The sequence below is a fragment of the Buteo buteo genome, chromosome 8, assembly GCF_964188355.1.
Source record: "Buteo buteo chromosome 8, bButBut1.hap1.1, whole genome shotgun sequence".
In the NCBI taxonomy this organism is placed as follows: Eukaryota; Metazoa; Chordata; class Aves; order Accipitriformes; family Accipitridae; genus Buteo; species Buteo buteo.
The window spans coordinates 43,661-66,720 of NC_134178.1; positions in this window are offsets into that span (position 1 = coordinate 43,661).

Sequence of the window (23,060 nt, forward strand, 5' to 3'; positions counted from 1 at the left end):
TTTTTTTCCCTCTTTTTTTAAAGAGAGTGAAAAGTCTTGTTACTGATGACTTCTACTGTCAAGTCAATCACCTCTGAAGATCCACTCTGATGGGAAGTTCCTAAAACAAAATTTCTTTGAGAGAGAAAGACTTCCATTTTGGAAAATCTCTTTCCAACTGAAGTCAAAATTACACACTGTAGGTTAAAGGAAAAAATACATTACTGAAGCAGTAACTCATCAAAACCACCTCAGGAATCACTGTCACTAGTTACAAGGCTACTAATGCTTCCTGGGAAAGCCTGGCAAAGCCTGGCAAACACACAGATGCGACGCCCATTTGTCCTGTTTTGCCCGCGTCTCTTCTTTGACCTTGACTGCTTTTAGTACAGATGCTAATTATCTCCGTAACGTTTTTGAGTACTACTAGAAGATATTTAAAAAAAAAAAGAAATCATTGACTGTAAAAGCATAAAGGTTTTATCATGAAAACAAAGTCTGTTTCTTCTGAACAGCTGAACTCTTACGAACAGTTTCTTCCCTCTTTTAGTACAAAATTAGTTTCACAGTATCATTTACTAGCAAGCACACAGAAACAGAAGATTATGCTTTCAGGAAGAGAAAATAAACTGAGGGAAGTAAACTTTGTATAGGTGTAACATGCTCCAGAACAGAACTTATTTTTAGTATTTGTGTTAAAATATTTCATGTAAAAAAAAGTAGAAGGAGAGCTGGCACACTCTCAACGTTAAAGTCCGTACCGCAAGTACCTTTGCAAAAACGCAGACACACATCGTAGGCGTACCTTGTACTTGCAGGCCACTACGGAATCTTTCCATCTGTCTCGTACCGTCACGGCAGAAGAAAGGGCAACCACGGCAAAACGGTGCCAGCTGACATCCAGCTGAGAGAAGAAAAAAAACCATTAGCACAAAGCTGGGTAGGAATCCAAAGCTGCCTTTTTTTTTTTTTTTGTGAAGGTTTGTGAAGACAGTACGACTGAGCGGAGGAAAAACTATTTTTGCGTCATCTTCGGTACAGTTGTTGACACAGGCCACTAGAGATTCTGCATTTTTCAGACAACCGTGCCTTTTTTTTTTTCCCCCTTTCTTTTTTGACTCACTGGCAACTTTACTTTCACTAGAACTCACTTTCCTAGATACACGCAGGTGACACACAGAGACATACCTACATTTTCTCAAGCCTTAGTATAGCCGAGGCTCCATCACCCTATACGTCCCAAGTTGAGTATTTTTGCTAAAGAGCACAGCAACACATCTGTCCTTGTGAACTGCCTCGTTGCAAAAAAGGAATCATTATTTCCAGGCCGTTGCTCCAACCGGGCAAGATCTTTTAAAACCACAGTTGTGCCACCAAACCCGCTCAGGGTCCCTCCTAGCTTTTGACCGCCCTGAGATTTAACAGCCACATGCTCTATTCCATCTTCCAACAGCAAAAATACGCTAACGCCCTCGGACCCAGAGCGCAACCCTACGGATGCCCACGCACACAGCCTGCCGTTTTGATGAGGAGCCACCAAGCACCCCTGCGAGCGCAGCTGCACATGCCAGATCGGTTTCCCCTGCGCCGCGAGTTACCGGCTTCGGTGAACGTAGTTTCTGATGCTTTAAAGCGAAAACCGTATCTTGATGCTTCGCCACAGTAGAAACGACCCATCGCCAGAATGCTACAAAAACGCAGTAACACCAATTGCAAACCCACAGCAGCAACAGCTCCAGAAATATTTAGACCAAGAACAAGGGAGAAAAATAAAACAGCTTCATCTCACGCACAGGGGAGCAGCAGGCAGAGAAAAGGGTCGGCATTCTGAGCCCTTGCAGAAAACGGGCATTCTCCTTCCATTCCTCAGCCCGTCCGTGAAGGTCTAAATACTGCAACACTACTACGGCAACATCGAGAGTAGGGAACAGCAGCCCTGCTGCTGGACTTGCCGTTAACCCATGCTATTTACGTAGAAGGACGCGTACGCAGACGGACACCCTAACCTAACCCTAACCGCTAACCCTAACCCCTAATGCTAACCCCCAACGGCCCTAATGCTGTGACTAGCCATAACCCTAAGCCCCTAAGCCTAATAGTATGGCTAACCCTAACCCGCTAACCCTAACCCCCTAACCCTAACACAACACAGTAACCCCTAACCCCCTAACCAGACACCCTAACACAACACCCTAAACCTATCAGTCTTTTCCACATTCCTCACTGCCATTATGTCCATTGCTGCACGTCCAGAAGTTTTCCTCCCCAAGGTTATGTTACCTTCACAATCCCTGTTCTCAAGTAGAAAACGAGTTAGCTCTGCTCCTCTTCACAGACTGTCCACTTCCACACCTAGGCACAAAAACAGAAATTGAAAAATATCATTACATCACAAACTACAAAGAGCACCCAAATATTTTACAAACACACCAAGGAAAAATACAGTTACACTCACACACTTCACAACCCTGGCCTACTCCATGCTGGCCATCTAGTCCAACTCCCCCCACCCTTCGCCCGCAAAATCTTCCACTATCTTCCGAAGACCATCTGCTGACCAACATAATTCCCTGCGCTAATTGGCAATGACCATGTTCCAGGGGAGCGCCGTTCCCGGGAGCCTAGAAAAAAATCCCCCTACCTGCCAAAACCCCGGCCCGAGCCTGACCCCCATCCGAACATTGGCAATGAACATCACCTCACAGAGCAGCCGGGACTGGGGGAAAAAACAAACAAACAAACCAACCAACCTGACTGGGGGGGGGGGGGGGAAATCCCCCAGCTAGGTTTTTTTTTTTTCTAATTGTATTTTTTTTTCAATTCTAATTCCCTAGAAAACATCTCACCTGTACAACCTAAAAGGAAAAAAACATTAAAAAGTCAAAACACATAACCCTACAAGGTTACACACATTCACAACACACTACGCATTGACATCGCATGCACACCGGCCCTCGCTCTCAACTCATCCATCCAACAGCCTGCCACCCTCAAGGGGCCATTGCCCTGTGTCTGCAGCACCAGGGGTCTCAAAAATCACTCTGCCTGCCAAAACCCTGGCCTGAGCCTGACCCCCGTCTGAATACTGGCCATGAACATCGCCTCACAGAGCGGCCAGGACTGAGGGGGGGGGGAAAAAAAAAAAAAAAAAAAAAAAAGAAAAAACCCCTGGCTGGGGATTTTTTTATTCTAATTGTATTTTATTTTTTCCTAATTGCCTAACAAACATCTCTACATCCACCCTGCAAGAGACCACTGAAAAGCTAAACCACGTAACCCCACAAAGTGACACACATTCACAACACACCACTCATTCAGATCACACGCACACTAGCCCTCACTCTCAACTAACCCATCCTACAGCCAAAAGGTGTCAAGTGGCCATCGCCCCTTACTCGCAGCACCCGGGGCCTCAGAAATCACCCTGCCTGCATGTAGTGTTCGCTACATATCAAGGTGCCACGCTTAGATCACTGGTCGGCCCGGACCAGGGAAAGAGACAGGTAACACACACAGTGTGAGTGCCAACTTCCGCCTTTTATTGCACAGTTAATTCCTTTTATACTAACAAGGGGAGGTGGGGTTACAGGTACATCACAAGGCTGCGACTAACCCTCTAACTTTCCGTGACATCGCGAGATCTTCCGAACACCGAACCCTACACCTGCAAAACCCCCGGCCCCAGCCCAACCTCCTTCCAAGCTCCCCACAAACTATCCTTCCATTACAGCAACGCTTCAACACACACCATCTGCACCATACACAGATTTTCAACCAGATACTTAGCTTTCATAGTGCACATGTCACAGTCCAACCTCCGTAGCAGCCACATCGCCTAAATGCGAGGTTCCTTCAAACGCCTCGTGGCCTGTGATCACCTGCAAAACCAACACACAAAACTCTTGAATATGCACTTCACCCTCGGCATAAAAAGAAATCCTCCACAGCTCCAAACACCTGCTTCCCACCAATTCCAAAAACAAAAACCTCAATGCCTTAACCATTTCTAGAAGCTTACCACAAAGTGTCCACATAAACAATATTAACACCCATGCCCAATTACTGCCTTACTATATTCTACCTCACAATCCACTTGCAATCCACTCCCCTAGTGGCATGCAATGACTCAAAAATCTTTTAACCCTCGATGCTAGCAATCGAGACATATCAACATTTCACCCATAGACTCTAATTGCTGTTCCACCTACCCCTGACTCTACAGCCCCGGGCAGAGCAGCTCCAAGCCAAACACACCAGTGCACAAACACACACAACACAGAAAACTACCAACAAGGTGATTCAAAAAGAGAGAGAAAACTCTCAGCAAGAAGAATGACCCCCGGGCGGGAGGTGCCATCTGGCAAATTGACCTACAGCGCCCAAAACCACGAAGCAAGGAGGCTCTACGACAGCCCCAAAGAAGAAGAAGCAAAAGTAACAGCCCGTTACAAGATGGTACTGTCAAAACCAAGATGATGGATGCGTAAGAAGCCTGTCATCAAGACCTAGGAACATCAAGGTGCAGGGAAGAACTCCCAGTCCAAGACAAGACAAGACGCAGCTAGAGAGCAGAGCTGCCAAAGCAGCCCGGAAGAGCGCCACAAAAGAGGATGGGCGGGAACCTTCCAACACCAATCCACGCTTTAGAGCTCCGAGCTCAAGAAAAGAAGCACCCGACTGGCACAGTGCCGATGAGTAAGGGCATTCAGGACCCTAGGGATGGTGCCTGAAGCTCAAGCCACGCTCCCTGAGCGCAAAAACTGATAATGGCTTTGAGATCCGAGGAAGCTCTAAACACAGAAGACAGACTACACAAACTACACACCACCACAGACACAGGCTGGAACTGCCCTGCCTGGCACACGCTGGTCTTGGGCTGAAAAGCAACCCACTCCCTTCACCTGCCCAAACAGGACTGCTCCTGGACAGCCCTGCCCTCGTACTCTCACTTTAAAACCCCTCCCGGCAATTCCCAGCTTCGTCCCTTCCTCCCAGCCGCTCCCCAGCACGGGTCCCTCAACTTAGCTTTCAGAGGCCCAACAATACGAATCCATCCTCCGCAAAAATCACATGGGCCAACTGGGACGATCCGGCAGTCGCCGGGTTCCTCTTCATCATCTGCAGTGAAGTCCAGAGAAAAAAAAAAAGGGGGCAACAAAATCAGAAGAGGCAGCAAGTAACCCATCAGCCAACACCAACTACTTTCCTACTTTCCCAACCCCCCACTTAATCACACACACCACAGCGTTATGCTTACCTGCTCATTCCAGAGTCAGACCCTGCGGCCATCATCACTCATGGTACCCGAGACAGCAAGACACACAAAATTATCATAGCAGTCGTGAGACTCACCGGGCCCATTCTCCTCCTCCATAATCCACAGCTCACCTCAAACGTTCATCCAAATCCAAAGGTGGCCCGCACAGCGCCTGCAACACAAAAGATAAACGCTTAACCAAGCAACCGCGTAATATTTGATATTCAATACCGACTCGGCCCACAACCACCTCACCTTCTCAAACTCCTCATTGGCCTGCAGCACGGTTCCTCTGAGGCTGCGTGCGCCACCTGCAAAAACCAAAGCAGAAGACGCGTGCTGAGAGGCCGCCCGAAACCCTCGGCCTGCCCGGACCGATTCCCAACTCCCTCTCCTTTACCTTGGCCGCTCAACTACCCTGCTCCGTCATCGAGAGCTTGCCACGTCAAAGCACGCGTACTACCTGCAAAAAACAAACAAGGGACGCTTCCAACTTTGCCAACAATGCGACACCTCCAAAGGAACGGTTCCTTTAACCCAGTAGTCACGGCTCACCTTGCCCGAGACACCTCCGGTGCCGACGGCCCGCTTCGCTCCTTGCTTCGCACCTTCCAAATAAAAGAAAAAACAGAACCCCATCAGCTAGTCATAGAGCCACCGGCCGCATCTTCCCTCCGACTCCACTCACCGACCCACCTCCTTACGGCGCCCCGCTCCCCTCCTCCGTCACTCTGGGGCACGTATCTTGTCTCTCCGCATCTGAATAAAACCCCATATTGAACGAGTCAGCCTGGATGCGGAGCAAGAGCCTAACAACTCCAGAGATCTTGATTCCATCTAGGAATACCAGTACTCCAGCTACAACCAGCCATTTTTTAAAAAAACAAAAACCAAAACCAACAAAAAAACCAGGGCCAAACTTTAAGCCCATCACATGCGAGCCTCAACACCTTAGAGGCTCAAATTCACTTCACCACCCCTCAACAGCCTCTGCCACAGGCCTACAATCATTGCCGTAAAGAAATCTCAACGTTGCCGTCCACACAGCCCACCAATGCCTACTCGATCCCAGATGACTGTACGACCCTTGCCTAAACAATTAAGGCAAATCAACATTTCACCCATAGACTCTTACCGCTGTTCCACCTACCCCAACTCTACAGCCCCGGGCAGAGCGGCTCCAAGCCAAACACACCTGTGCACACACCAACACAAGACAGAACAGTACAGACGAGGTGATTCAGAGAGAAGACTCTCGGCAAGAAGAACGACTCCCGGGCGGGAGGTGCCGTCCGGCAAGATGACCTACAGGGTCCAAAACGCCGAGGCGAGGAGGCTGTACGGCAGACCCCCGAGGAGTCCAACGTAACGGCCTGTTACAAGATGGTGCCGTCAAAACCGAGATGATGGATGCGCCAGAAGCCTGTCATCAAGACCTAGGAACGTCAAGATGTGGGGAAGAACTCCCAGTCCGAGAAAACGGACGGCTAGAGAGCAGAGCTGCCAAAGCAGCCCGAAAGAATGCCGCAAAAAGAACCGACTGGAATCTGCCGAGACCGATCCGTGCTTTAGAGCTCCAAACGCAAGAAAAGAAGCGCCCGATTGGCACCGGGCCGATGAGTAAGAGCATTCGAGATCCTAGGGATGGCGCCTAAACCGCATGCCCTGCTCCCCTGGCACAAAGCGCAATGAGGACATTGAGATCTGAGGAAGCTCTAAGCCACGGAGGGCAGACTACACAAACTGCGCACCACCACAGACACGGGCCGGAACCGCCCTGCCCGGCACACGCTGGTCTCTTGCTGAAAAGCAACCCACTCCCTTCGCCTGCGCAAAGGCGACTGCTTTGGGACAGTCCTCTCTCCTGCGCTAACTTTAAAACCCCTCCCTGCAATTCCCAGCTTTGTCCCTTCCTCCCAGGCGCTCCCCAGCCCGGGTCCCTCAACTGAGCTTTCAGAGGGCTGAGGGTCCGAATCCATCCTCCACAAAACCACATGGGCTAACCAGGATGTTCCTCAAGGGGACACATTGATCTTCAACATCTGCAATGAAGCAAACAAAGAAAAAAAAACCAAACCACAAATCAGAAAGGGGAGTAAGCATCCCGCTGGCCAACGCCAACTACTCCCCCAACTCCCCATCCTCACAAGTCCCACCGTATTCACTTCCCCGCTCATTTCAGAGTCAGACCCTGCAGCCGTCGTCACTCGTGGTACCTAAGGTACCAAGAGACACCAAGTTAGCGCGGCGCTCGCAAGAAGTCAGAAGCCCCACCCTCCTCCTCACTAATCCACAGCTCACCTCAAACGCTCATCCAATTCAAAGATAGCCCACATAACGCCTCCAGAACGGAAGGTAAATGCTTAACCGAGCAGCCCCATAACACTTAGCTATTCAACACCGACCCAGCCGACAACTGCCTCACCTTCTCGGACCCCTCACCGGCATGCAGCTTTGTAGGAGACCTTATAGCAGACTTCACGGTACGTAAAGGGTGCCTATAAGAAACCTGCAGAGGGACTTTTTACAAGGGTGTACAGCAATAGGACAAGGCGGTAACGACTTCAGTCCTAAAGAGGGTACATTTAGTTTAGGCGTTAGGAAGACGTTTCTCGCTAGGGGTGGTGAGGCACTGGAACGCGTTGCCCAGAGAACCTGCGGATGCTCCCTCCCTGGAAGCATTCAAGGCCAGGTCAGATGGGGCTTTGAGCAACCTGGTCTCACGGAAGGTGTCCCTACCCATTGCGGGGCGGGGGGGCGGAGGGGGGGCGGAACTAGAGGATCTGTATGGTGCCTTCCAACCCAAACCATTCTATGATTCTATGACATTCAAATCCAACTGCAAAACTCCTCTGAGAAGGGCTGGTGAACCCTCCTCCCTTTCCCCAGCAGTCCCAAAACTTTAGAAACCCCTTTTCTTCTCCTCAACTGTCAGGAAAGGAACCCCACTGCTTCCTGACACCTCCTGCCCTCGATTCGCACCCCCGAACCCCCTTCAGTGGCTACTCCTCAGGTGGCGCTCTTCTGAGCCACATCCCAAATTCTAGGGGCACCTCCTAACCTACAGCTTCCCAGAGACTCTGAGCTCTGCTACATGCCCACAAAATAAAGTCAAGTCCCAAAGCTTGTAATCTACAAAGGGCCTGCCATAAACTGCAAAGATTCTAGGGACAACGTGGCATTCTGTGGGCAATGAGGAAAGGCATCCCAAACCCTGAAGGGCACTGTGCCTCACGGCCCTTCTGCTTGCTTCAGAAATACTAAAACTCCATATACAGATGCATACAAGATGCTCACCCTAACCCCTGCTAAACAATGTCATCATCAGTCCCGTTAAGAGAGATATCAGCAACTTACACAGCATACAGCAGAACTGGTGAAAAAAAGAACACATTCCTTTTTCAATAAAGCTGGGAATTCCAGGAAAACACAATGCATGAAGAATTAAAAAAACCAAAACCCAACAAACTATGCATACTATTAAACCATCTTTCTACCCCTGAACACTCAAAACAAAATTACTGACCTGAAAAACAGAAAGGGAAACAAAAAAAAGCTGCATACAAGTGTTACTTGCTACCACACATGCTGCTGAACCTTGACTGGTCCTGAAGCTCTTACCTCAGGCAGACTCCTCTTCCCAAAGGGCTGAGCCAGCTCCAAAGGACTCAAGAAAGAGCTGAGCACCAACACCAGAGAAACCCAGGAGCACAATGAGCTCCCTCAGCAGAGGCTGTGGCTCAAATACCCTGAGCCTCCGCCCACCACCCTTAGTGCAATCACCTGGGAAAGGGGAAGGGCAAACCACCAGAAGTTATAAAGTCAGCTGGAGGAGCAGTAGCACTGTTCTCACCTGCCTTAAATTTACAGCAAATGAGACCCTGAACAGAGAAAGCAACAGTTACTGGCAACAACGATACCTGCTCCTGTGCTACAGCTACAACTATTGCATTGGCAACGTAACTAGGTAAGGAGTTCAACTTAATTTTTCTGAGGCGTAGACAGAAAAAGATACGTGTGTCTCTAAACAAGGTAGGAAATTAGGTCGTTAAATGCAATAACAATGTAGTTATTAAAATCACAACAGTCTCCTGCGAGACCAGCAGACGCAATGGTAAGTTGGCAGCCAAGCACTAGATTGAGGTGGACTGGGAGGTTCCCGAGGCCCAGGAGCCCCGGGGAAGAGCAGAGGGACAGTGCAGAGCCAGCAGCTCTCGTGAGAGAGGCTGACGCGGCGTGGGCATTGCCAGGGGCAACCGTGGGAGATTTAAATGGCCCTGAGGAGCACGGCAAACAGGACATGGTGCGTCAGAAAGGTGTGCCGCGGTGTGGCAGTTTGTGCAGGTAGGGTGCAGCCCCACCCCCCTTCCCAGCTCGAGAAGGCTTACTGAAGCAGTGGGCATCGGCCTCAGAAGGAGACCCCGATATGGCTGCCACTCGGGTGAAAGCTGTTGCTAGGAAAAACGTGGCGACGCGGACAGAGCTCCCACGTAAACGTGCAGCTGTCCAGGTCTCTGGCTGCAGGGAGTGCCTGAGTCTATCACTGATGCCGGAGGGCAGCGGGGACACCTCTTGTGTGAGATGTGTCCAGGTAGATGATCTGCTCAGCCTGGTGGCAGAGCTGAAGGAGGAAGTGGAAAGGTTGAGGAGTATCAAGGAGTGTGAGAGGGAGATAGATTGGTGGACCCACACCCTACCATCCCTGAGACAGAGGCAGCAGATGGAGGCTCTGCGAGAAGCGGAGGTTCCCCTGCCCCCTTGCCACCAGGCAGGAGGGGACCTAAGAGATGGAGGGGAATGGATACAGGTCCCTGATCAGGGAGGCAGGCGAGTCCCCTCCTGGTCTCCCTCACCTTCCCAGTTGCCCCTACGCAACAGGAATGGGGATATGGAACTCGAGGACCGGGTCAATGTAGATCACGGTGTAGGTGAAGCCCTATCCAGGGAGGCGCCTAGGCTCAGTCAGGCAGCCCCACGCATTCTCACAGCCTCTGAAAAAAGAAAAAGGAGGATAATTGTGGTAGGTGACTCCCTTCTGAGGGGGGCAGAGGGCCCAATATGCAGTCCTGACCCATCCCACAGGGAAGTCTGCTGCCTCCCTGGGGCACGGTTGAAAGACATTACCAGGGAACTCCCGGGTCTGGTTCGGACCTCTGATTATTACCCATTGCTGGTTGTGCAGGTTGGCAGCGATGAGATTGCAGGGAGAAATCCGAAGGCAATCAAAAGGGACTTCAGGGCACTGGGGCGATTAGTGGAAAGAGCACAGGTAGTGTTTTCCTCAATCCCTTAGTGGCAGGGAAATATACTGAAAGGAACAGGAAACCACACCTGGTGATTATGTGGCTCAGAGGCTGGTGCCATCGGTGGCGTTTGGGGTTTTTTGGTCATGGGAGGTTTACACGGCACCGGGCTTGCTAGCGACAGATGGTATCCAGCTATCTCAAAGGGGTAAAAGAATCCTCGCTCGTGAGATGGCGGGGCTCATGGAGAGGGCTTTAAACTAGGTTTGAAGGGGGTAAGGGATAAGACTAGGTGCACCAGAGATGAGCCTGGGGGCAGTGTGCCGATATTAGCGGTGGATTCGATAGGCCAGCTCGAATGCGTCTATGCCAACGCACGCAGCGTGGGCGATAAACAGGAGGAGCTCGAAGCCATCGTGCAGCAGGATAGATATGACTTAGTCGCCATCATGGAAACACGGTGGGATGACTCCCGTGACCGGAGTGCTGCGACGGATGGCTAAAAGCTCTTCAGAAGGGATAGGGAAGGTAGAAGAGGGGGTGGGGTGGCTCTCTATGTTAGGCAGGGTTTGGACTGTACAGAGCTACCCGAGTGTGATGACAAGGTGGAGTGCTTATGGGTGAGGATGAGAGGGAAGGCCAATAAGGCAGATATTGTGCTGGGAGTCTGTTATAGACCGCCCGAACGGGTTGAAGAGACGGATGAATCGTTCTACAAGCGGCTGGCAGTAGTCTTAGAAGTGTGTGCCCTTGTTCTCGTGGGGGACTTCAACTTTCCAGACGCCTGCGGGAAATATGCCACAGCAGAGAGTAAACAGTCTAGGAGGTTCCTGGAGTGTGTGGAAGATAACTTCCCGACACAGGCGGTAGGTGAGCCGGCCAGGGGAGGAGCCTTGCTAGATCTATTGTTTACGAACAGGAAAGGACTGGTGGGAGGTGTGATGGTTGGAGGCCGTCTTGGGCCTAGCGACCATGAAATGATAGAATTCTCAATTCTTGGTGAGGCAAGGAAGGGGGGTAGCAAAACCACCGCTCTGGACTTCCGGAGGGCAAACTTTGGCCTTTTTGAGGCACTGGTTGAGAGAGTCGCTTGGGAGACGGTCCTGAAGGGCAAAGGGGTCCAGGAGGGACGGACGTTCTTTAAGAAGGAAATCTTAACAGCTCAGGACCAGGCTATTCCCCCGTGCCGCAAGTCGAATCGCCGAGGCAAACTAAGGGCCTGGCTGAACGGGGAGCTTTTGCTAGGAGTCAGGAAAAAAAGGAGAGTTTATCATCTCTGGAAGAAAGGGCGAGTGTAGGTAATTAAGGCTTGGCGGTCGGAAGATCTCGCGTTGTACGGAAAGTTAGAGCCCCTCTCCTAATGACCAATAGTGTTTAATTTACGATGTAAGCAGACGGAAGTGGCGTCGTAAACCAAAGGTATATAACACTGTGTCGACCACTAATAAACGCCATTTGCTGTCCACCACATTGGTGTCCGCAAGCTGATGGACGGGGGTCGCCGTTCCTGAACCAGGTCGCCACGCCTGCATGCCAGGCGACAGGCGAGCCACCTGGGAGGAGTACAGGGATCGTGTTAGGTCATAGAGAAAGGAAATTAGAAAGACAAAAGCTCAGCTAGAACTAAATCTGTCCACTGTCGTAAGAGACGACAAAAAATGTTTTTACAAATACGTTAACGGTAAAAAGAATCCCAAGGAGAATATGTACCCTTTAATGGATGCGGAAGGGAACGTTGCCACCAGAGATGAGGAAAAGGCTGAGGTACTTAATGCCTTCTTTGCCTCAGTCTTTAATAGGGAGACCAGTTATCCTCAGGGTACTCTGCCTCCTGGGCTGGAAGGTGAGGATGAAGAGCAGAATATACCCCTCCCCCGCCCTTAATCCAGGAGGAAATAGTTAGTGACCTGCTATGCCATCTGGATGCTCACAAATCTAGGGGCCCAGATGGAATCCATCCAAGAGTACTGAGGGAACTTGCAGAGGTACTTCCCAAGCTGGTCTGCATCATCTATCTGAGATCCTGGTCAACAGGGAAGGTCCCAGAGGACTGGAGGCTTGCCAACGTGATGCCCATTTACGAGAAGGGTTCGGAGGGAGGATCCGGGGAACTACGGGCCTGTCAGCCTGACCTCGGTGCCGGGGAAGATTATGGAACGGTTTGTCTTGAGAGCGCTCACGTGGCAAGTCCGGGACAAGCAGGGCATTGGGCCCGGTCAGCGTGGGTTTACGAAAGGCAGGTTCTGCTTGACCAACCTGATCTCCTTCTATGACCAGGTGACCTGCCTGGTGGTTGAGGGAAAGGCTGTGGATGTTACCTACCTTGACTTCAGCAAGGCCTTTGATACTGTCTCTCATGGCATACTCCTTGAGAAGCCGTCGTCTCCTGGCTTAGACAAGTGTACTCTTTGCTGGGTGAAAAAACTGGCTGGATGGACAAGCCCAGAGGGTTGTGGTGAATGGGGTTAAATCCGGTTGGCGGCAGGTCGCTAGTGGTGTTCCCCAGGGCTCGGTGTTGGGCCCGGTTCTGCTTAACATCTTTATCGACGATTGGGACGAGGAGATCGAGTGCCCCCTTGGCAAGTTTGCAGACGACACCAAGTTGGGACGCAGGGTCGATCTCCCTGAGGGTAGGAAGGCTCTACAGAGATATCTGGACAGGTTGGATCGATGGGCGGAGGCCAACTGTGTGAAGTTCAAGGAGACCGAGTGCCAGGTCCTGCGCTTCGGTCGCGGCAACCCCGTGCAGCGCTGTGGGCTTGGGGAAGAGTGGCTGGAAAGCTGCCCGGCAGAGAAAGCCCTGGGGGTGCTGGTTGGCAGCCGGCTGAATATGAGCCAGCAATGTGCCCAGGAAGGCCAATGGCATCCTGGCCTGTATCAGAAATAGTGTGGCTGGCAGGAGCAGGGAGGTAATTGTTCCCCTGTATTCGGCACTGGTGAGGCCACACCTCGAGTACTGCGTTCAGTTTTGGGCCCCTTGCTATGGGAAAGACATTGAGTTGCTGGAATGTGTCCGGAGAAGGGCAACCGAGTTGGTGAGGGGCCTGGAGCATAAGTCTGATGAGGAACGGCTGAGGGAACTGGGGTGGTTTAGTCTGGAGAAAAGGAGGTTGAGGGGAGACCTTATCGCTCTCTACAACTACCTGAAAGGAGATTGTAGCGAGGTGGGTACTGGTCTCTTCTATCAAGTAACTAGAGAGAGGACGAGAGAAAATGGCCTGAAGTTGTGCCAGGGGAGGTTCAGATTGGATCTCAGAAAAGATTTCTTTACTGAGAGGGTTGTCAGGCATTGGAACAGGCTGCCCCGGGTAGTGATGGAGTCACCATCCCTGGAGGTGTTCAAAACACACGTAGATGTGGCACTTTGGGACATGATTGAGTGGGCACAGTGGTGTTGGGTTGATGGTTGGACTTAATGATCTTAGAGGTCCTTTCCAAATTTCATGATTTGATTCAATGCGATTTGATTCTATTCTAGGGAGCAGAACAGAGATGTAGCAAGAAAGGAAAAAAAGGGAGGGAGGGAGAACAAAGGGAGAGAGACACAAAGACTGGAAGAAGGAAAAGGGATGGCAGAGGAAAAAAATAGTGATAGGCTACAGGACAGAGATGGAGGAGTTCAAAAAAGACGCAGAGAGCATGACAGAATGAGAGTGAGAAAAAAGGGACAGAGCAGGACAGCACTGGAGTAACAGACAACTGTGATTGATAGGCTGTGAGAGAGATATGGAGGAAGAGAGAAAAGAGAAGGGACAGCTAGCTGGAGAGGGAGATACAGTTAGAAAGGATGGAAGAGGGAATGGAGCAGAGAGAAACACAGAAAAGAGAGCAAGAGGAAGCAGGGCAGAGGACCAGCAATAGAAGGAAAAGGGGACAGGGATCTGGACAGATGGAGAAAAAAGCAGGAGGAACAGATACAACACGATACGATAGGACAGGAAGTAAGAGAGAGCGACAGATGAGAATAATGACAGGAGATAGAGAGAGACTGTGAGAAACACAGGAGGCTGGAGAGAGAGAGAGAGAGAAGACATGGATAAAAAGAGTAGTGAGCACCACAAAGGGTCAGAGAAAGAGAAGAACAGGAAGGACAACAGGGACAGTGAGATACAGAATAACAAACCCCCACATATTATGCACATATTATCCAGTAATCCAGCCCATTTCAGAGTCACACAGTATCTCAGCCCCTTTGAGAAAAGTAACACGCTAGCCGAGCCCGTTTGGGCGGCGCACCGCTAGCCGAGCCCGTTTGGGCGGCGCACCGCTAGCCGAGCCCGTTTGGGCGGCGCACCGCTAGCCGAGCCCGTTTGGGCGGCGCACCGCTAGCCGAGCCCGTTTGGGCGGCGCACCGCTAGCCGAGCCCGTTTGGGCGGCGCACCGCTAGCCGAGCCCGTTTGGGCGGCGCACCGCTAGCCGAGCCCGTTTGGGCGGCGCACCGCTAGCCGAGCCCGTTTGGGCGGCGCACCGCTAGCCGAGCCCGTTTGGGCGGCGCACCGCTAGCCGAGCCCGTTTGGGCGGCGCACCGCTAGCCGAGCCCGTTTGGGCGGCGCACCGCTAGCCGAGCCCGTTTGGGCGGCGCACCGCTAGCCGAGCCCGTTTGGGCGGCGCACCGCTAGCCGAGCCCGTTTGGGCGGCGCACCGCTAGCCGAGCCCGTTTGGGCGGCGCACCGCTAGCCGAGCCCGTTTGGGCGGCGCACCGCTAGCCGAGCCCGTTTGGGCGGCGCACCGCTAGCCGAGCCCGTTTGGGCGGCGCACCGCTAGCCGAGCCCGTTTGGGCGGCGCACCGCTAGCCGAGCCCGTTTGGGCGGCGCACCGCTAGCCGAGCCCGTTTGGGCGGCGCACCGCTAGCCGAGCCCGTTTGGGCGGCGCACCGCTAGCCGAGCCCGTTTGGGCGGCGCACCGCTAGCCGAGCCCGTTTGGGCGGCGCACCGCTAGCCGAGCCCGTTTGGGCGGCGCACCGCTAGCCGAGCCCGTTTGGGCGGCGCACCGCTAGCCGAGCCCGTTTGGGCGGCGCACCGCTAGCCGAGCCCGTTTGGGCGGCGCACCGCTAGCCGAGCCCGTTTGGGCGGCGCACCGCTAGCCGAGCCCGTTTGGGCGGCGCACCGCTAGCCGAGCCCGTTTGGGCGGCGCACCGCTAGCCGAGCCCGTTTGGGCGGCGCACCGCTAGCCGAGCCCGTTTGGGCGGCGCACCGCTAGCCGAGCCCGTTTGGGCGGCGCACCGCTAGCCGAGCCCGTTTCAGATTGATGGAGCTACAGAGCCCATTTCAAACTCGTGCAATTACTACAGCCAGTAACACACACCCTTTCTATTAACCCACCAGCAGCTACATTTACCTCGAGGTATCTACAACTCTCCCTTCGATGCCTCATTCTAACAGACACTTTCACTTACTTCAACACCTAAGTTTACCTATGGGCACTAAACGCGCATGCTTTGCTCTACACTTGCCTTTGTGATTGCCATTAGTACTGTGATTCTCACAAGGAGACCTCAGTGCCTGTCTTTTTTTCATTTTCTTTTTTTTTTTTTTTCCTTCATTTGGTCCATTACTGATTCCACATACATTCAGCTATGTCAGTAGTTACAGTCCAATTCTACAATGTACTTTTTCTACAATATATAGAACACACTTATGGCCTCACTGCTCAAATATTTGACACTATTAGTTTTATTCCTCTTTTAAGCATTATTTTTACAAATACATTTAAACTCCAAACATTTAGCATTACCTTCAGAAGAAATGCCACTATTTAGGACCTGCAATTCTCTACGGAGCAGTCTTTTCCACATTCCTCGCTCCCGTTACATCTGTCGCTGCACGTCCAGAAGTTTTACTCCCTGAGGCAACATTACCTGCACGATCCCCCTTCCCGGGCAGAAACGAGTGAGCTCCGCTCATCTTGACAGACTGTCCGCTTCCACACCTCGGCACAAAAACAGAAATCGAAAAGTAGCATTACATCACAAACTACAAAGAGCACCCAAATATTTTACAAACCCACCACAGAAAAATAGTTACCCTTATGTACTTCACAACCCTGGCCTACTCCATGCTGGCCATGTAGTCCAACTCCCCCCACCCTTCGCCTGCAAAATCCTCAACTGTCTTCCAAAGACCATCCACCAAAGAACATATTTTCCTGTGCTGACTGGCAATTACCACATTCCAGGGCAACGCTCCACGGGAATGTCGTTCCCGGGAGCCTTGAAAAAAAATTGCCCTGCCTGTGAAAACCCAGGCCCGAGCCGGACCCCAGTCCAAACATTGGTGATCAACATTGCCTCATGGAGCAGCTGGGACTGGGGGGGGGAGGGGGGGGGGGGGGGGGGGGACACCAAAAAACAACCCATATCCCAGCTGGGGGTTTTTTTTATTCTAAGTTGTTGTGGTTTTTTTTTCTAATTCCCTGAGAAACATCTCAACTCTACATCCAATCTGAAAGGAAAAAAAACAAAAAGGCTAAACCACATAACCCTACAACGTTAGACACGTTCACAACACACCACTCATTCAGATCATATGCATGCCAGCCCTCACTCTCAACTCATCCATCCTACCACCCACAGGCCTTGAGAGGCCGTCACCCCGTGCCTGCGGCACTGGGGGCCTCAAAAATTGCCCTGCCTGCAAAAACCCTGGCCCCAGCCCAACCTCCTTCCAACCTCCCCACAAACTGCCCTTCCGTTACACCAATGTTTCAACATGCACCATCATCTCCACCATCCGTGCATTTTCAACCTGATACTTAGCTTTCACAGTGCCACATGTCACAGTCCAACCTCCGTAGCAGCCATGTCACCTAAACATAAGGTTCCTTCAAGCACCTCGTGCCCTGCCATCACCTGCAAAAACAACACACAAAGCTTTTCAATAGACACTTCATCCTTGAGAGAGAAGTCCTCCACCGCTTCCCACCTATTCCAAAAATAACACATCCTCACAGTCAGTGTCCTCCATGACACTTGAAAAAACAGAGCATCACAAACACAGAGCTGTCCCAAAGTTACCGATCGCTCCACGACCCATCACGCTGCTACTCAGACCTCAAGGCCTTGACCATTTCTAGAGACTTGCCACAAAGCATCCACATAAACAATATGAACACCATTGCCCAGTTACTGCCTTAGTCTATGCTAGCTCACAGTCCAATTGTGATCCCCTCTACTCCTTGCATGCAAAGAACCCAAAGTCATGAAACCTTCTATGCTGTCTCTACAATGCTATACAATACACACACAAACACAGAGCCACATAATTCACATGCAAATATAATGCCATACAAGGCAGTACTCTTATCTCGGTCAAGACAAAACAACTCACAGCACTGCCATACCAGACAAAACAGAACGGGGCCAATGCAAGAGACTCTCAGATGACAGTCAATACAAGTACAGACCAAAACAATACAAAACCAATACAGAACCATAAAAGGCAAGGCAGTCTCAGATGGCAGTTGATACAAGTGCAGAGCACTGCAGTACAAAACACAATGCGGGGCCATGCAATGCGAGACAGTCTCACGTGACAGTCAATACAAATACAGAACAAAACAACACAAGACAAAGGCAAATACAGACCAATACAATGCAAGAAAACTGCAAAACACAGCAAAGTAAAGCAGTCTCAAAGAGCCACCGGCCGCATCTTCCTTCCGACTCCACTCACGGACCCACCTCCTTACAGCGCTCGGCTGCCTTCCCCCACCGCTCTGTGGCACGAAACTCGTCCCTCCGCATCTGAAAAAAAAAAAATAAAAAAACCAAAACCATATTGAATGAGTCACCTGGATGCAGAGCAAGAGCTTCACAACTCCAGAGGTCTTGATTCCATCTACAAAGACCATCTGGAGTCCAGCTACAGCCTGCCATTTAAAAAAAAAAAAAAAAACACAAACACACCACCAAAAAAAAACCCCCACCAACCAAAAAAAAAAACCAAACCAGGGCCAAACTTTAAGCTCATCACATGCAAAACTTAACATCTTAGAGAGTCAAATCCACTTCATTACCCCTCAACAGCCCCTGCCACACAGCTCCAATCAACTCCATGAAACACTATCGGCATGGCTGCCCACACAGCCCACCGATGGCTACTTGAGCCAAGATGACTGTACAACCCTTGCCTAAACGGTCTAGGCACATCAACGTTTCACCTGTAGACTCTTATCGCTGCTCCACCTACCCCTGACTCTACATCCCCGGGCAGAGCAGCTCCAAGCCAAACACAGCCGTGCGCAGAACGTCGCCACGTGGAACCCTACCAATGAGGTGATTCAAAGAGAGAGAAAACTCTCGGCAAGAAGAATGACCCCCAGACTGGAGGCGCCGTCGGGCAAGACGACCTACGGGGCCGCAACCGTGAGGCCCGGAGGTTCTACGGCAGACCCAGAAAAGAGGAGTCGAACGGAACGGCCCGTTACGAGACGGCACTGTCAAAACCCAGACGACAGATGCTCCAGAAGCCTGGCGTCAAGACCTAAGGGTGTCAGGATGTGGGGAAGAAGTCCCAGTCCAAGAAAACGGACAGCTAGAGAGCAGAGCTGCCGATGCAGCCTGGAAGAATGCTGCCAAAGAGGACCGACCGGAACCCCTCGAGACCGATCCATGTTTTAGAGCTCCAAGCGCAAGAAAAGAAGCACCCGACTGGCACAGTGCCGATGAGTAAGGGCATTCGAGATGCTAGGGACAGCACCCGAAGCGCATGCCGTGCTCTTCCGGCACAAAGCGCAACGAGGACATTGAGACCCGAGGAAGGTCTAAGCACACAAGACAGACTACACAAACTACACGCCACCACGGACACGGGCTGGAACTGCCCTGCCCGGCACACACAGGTCTCGTGCGGAAAAGCAACCTGCTCCCTTTGGCTGTGCAAAGGCGACTGCTTTGGGACAGCCCTCTCTCCTGTGCTAACTTTAAAACCCCTCCCTGCAATTCCCAGCTTTGTCCCTCTGCTACATGCCCACAAAATAAAGTCAAGTCCCAAGGCCTGTAATCTACAAGGGGCCTGCCACAAGCTGCAAAGGTTCTAGGGACAACGTGGCATTCTGTGGGCAATGAGGAAAGGCATCCCAAACCCTGAAGGGCACTGTGCCTCACAGCCCTTCTGCTTGCTTCAGAAATACTAAAACTCCATATACAGATGCATACAAGACGCTCACCCTAATCCCTGCTAAACAATGTCACCATCGGTCCCGTTAAGAGAGATATCAGCAACTTACACAGCATACAGCAGAACTGGTGAAAAAAACAGGTTCCTTTTTCAATAAAGCTGGGAATTCCAGGAAAACACAATGCATGAAGAATTTAAAAACAAACAAACAAAAAAAACCCACCAAACAATGCATACTATTAAACCATCTTTCTACCCCTGAACACTCAAAACAAAATTACTGACCTGAAAAAAAGAAAGGAAAAAAAAAAAGCTGCAAACAAGTATGTCGTGGTTTCAGCCCAGCTGGTAACAAAGGTCCATGCAGCCGCTCGCTCACTCCTCCTGCCCCCGTCCAGTGAGATAGAAAGGAGACAGAGGAGAGAAAAGGAAAAAAAACTGGAACCTCGAGGGTTGAGATAAAGGCAGTTTACTGGGACAACACAAAAAAAAAAAAAATCACAACAACAACAGTACTAATGAAAGAGTATATAAAAAGAGCAATGCACAGTGCAACTGCTCACCACCCGGAACCCGACGCTCCGCCACTTCCCCCACCGAAAGTCGAGCGCTCCCCCCGGCCCGCTCCCCATTTATATACTGAGCATGATGTCTCATGGAATGGAATAGCTCCTTGGCTAGTTCAGGTCAGCTGCCCCGGCTATGCTCCCAACCGCCCAGGTTCCTGTAAAAATTAACTCTATCCCAGCTGAACCCAAGACAAAGTGTCACTTGCTACCACACATGCTGCTGAACCTTGACTGGTCCTGAAGCTCTTACCTCAGGCAGACACCCCTTCCCAAAGGGCTGAGCCAGCTCCAAAGGACTCAAGGAAGAGCTGAGCACCAACACCAGAGAAACCCAGGAGCACAATGAGCTCCCTCAGCAGAGGCTGTGGCTCAAATACCCTGAGCCTCCACCCACCACCCTTAGTGCAATCACCTGGGAAAGGGGAAGGGCAAACCACCAGAAGTTATAAGAGTCAGCTGGAGGAGCAGCAGCACTGTTCTCACCTGCCTTAAATTTACAGCAAATGAGACCCTGGACAGAGAAAACAACACTTACTGGCAACGACAATACCTGCTCCTGTACTACACGTGACCAGGTAAGGAGTTCAACTTAATTTTTCTGAGGCGTAGACAGAAAAGGATACGTGTGTCTCTAAACTAGGTAGGAAATTAGCTCATTAAATGCAATAACAATGTAGTTATTAAAATCACAACAGAAGAAATGCCACTATTTAATACCTGCAATTCTCTACGGAGCAGTCTTTTCCACATTCCTCGCTCCCGTTACATCCGTCGCTGCACATCCAGAAGTTTTACTCCCTGAGGCGACATTACCTGCACGATCCCCGTTCCCGGGCAGAAAATGAGTGAGCTCCGCTCATCTTGACAGACTGTCCGCTTCCACACCTTGGCACAAAAACAGAAATCGAAAAGTATCATTACATCACAAATTACAAAGAGCACCCAAATATTTTACAAACCCACCACAGAAAAATACAGTTACACTCATGCACTTCACAACCCTGGCCTACTCCATGCTGGCCATCTAGTCCAACTCCCCCCACCCTTCGCCTGCAAAATCCTGCCGTGAGGCCAGCAGACGCAACGGTAAGTTAGCGGCTAAGCGCTAGATTGAGGCGGACTGGGAGGTTCCCGAGGCCCAGGAGCCCCGGGGAAGAGCAGAGGCACAGCGCAGAGCCAGCAGCTCTCGCGAGAGAGGCTGACGCGGCGTGGGCATTGCCAGGGGCAAGCGCAGAAGATTTAAATGGCCCTGAGGAGCACCAGCAACCGGGAGCGTGGCAAGCAGGGCGTGGTGTGTCAGAAAGGGCATGGCATGGCAGTTCGTGCAGGTAGGGCGCAGCCCCCGCCCCCCCTTCCCAGCTCGAGAAGGCTACTGAAGTGGTGGGCATCGGCCTCAGAAGGAGACCCCGATATGGCTGCCACTCAGCTGAAAGCCATTGCTAGGAAAAATGTAGAAAGATAAATTAAAATGCAACTGGGTACAGGAAACATGGGAAAGCAGTAAAAAATAGGGAGCCACAGAGGGAAATGTAGGGAAAAAAAAAAATTATAGTTGAAGTGGTACAGGGCAGAGTTGGCAGAAGAGTAACAAGTTTTCGGGAGCCAGGCGGGCAGGTGGGCCGGTGGAGGGAGAGACAGAAGGAGGGACAGGCAGGGAGGCGAACAGAGATCTGGGGAAGGGTGGCAGAGATGGAGCAGGATGCACGCGACAGAATGCGTGACTCTCCGCAGCTCCCGGTGCCGGTGGGAGACCTTCACCGCCCCGATGCTTTTCTCTCTGCCTCGGCGGCAGGCACCTCAACGCTCCTCTCCCGTGAGGCTTCCCGGTGGCTCGTGCGCGTGGCTGACGGATGCACCGAGCTCCCGGCGCTGTGCGCTACTGGCGCGCTCTGTCAGGGATGGCTCGGAGGGATACTTCCTTGCCACGGGGGCTGGCTGTTCCTTGCTGAACGTGGCTGCCTGCGGGACCCCCTTGGATTCCCTCCTCGGACGGTTCACCTTCATCAGCTCCCTCGGGTGGGTGTGCCTGGGCAGACCCTTCCCCAGCTCAAGGGAGGGATTCCAAAATAGGACCAGTGAGCTGGATGGAGGGGGCCATAGAAATAAAACTTAAAAAGCAATAGGGTACAAGACAGATAGGAAAACATGAAGAAATAAAGGCAGGGAGATGGACTGGGGGATACATAGAAACAAACGAGAAAGCAGCGGGGTACAGGAAACAGGGAACAATTTAAAAGCAGGGACAGGGAGGAAGATAGAGGGAGAAATAGACAACAAAATTCAAAAAGTGACGGGGTACGATTCACATGGACACAAATTAAAAAATAAGGCCGGGCAGCTAGAGAGAGATGTACGTATAAAGAAAATTTTAAAACCGACAGGGTAAAGGAAAGAGTGAGAAGAAATAAAGAAGAGGAAGAGGGAGCCAGATAGAGGGAGGCATAGGTAGAAATTTTGGCAAGAAATGAGGTAAAGAGCAGAGGGAATTTCCTGGTTTTGGCTGGAATAGAGATAATTTTCTTCCTAGTAGCTGGTATAGTGCTGTAGTTTGCATTTAACATGACCATAATGTTGATAAAAGACTGATGATTTAGTTGTCGCTAGGCAGTGTTCATACTAAGTCAAGGATGTTTCAGCTTCTCATAGTGCCCTGGCAGTGGAGGCTGGGAGTGCAGAAAGCTAAGCCAAACAAGCCAAAGGGGTATTCCATACCATAGGATGTCCCAGCCAGTATATCAACTGGGGAAGTTGACCCCTGGCCCAGAGCCATGACACTGTGATCCCTGACACCGTGACCTTTGAGGCTGTGAACCCATGCTGTGACCTTTGACCCAATGGCCCTTTTCACCCTGTGACCACTGACCCCTGGCCCGGTGACTCTCTGACCCCTGGTGGG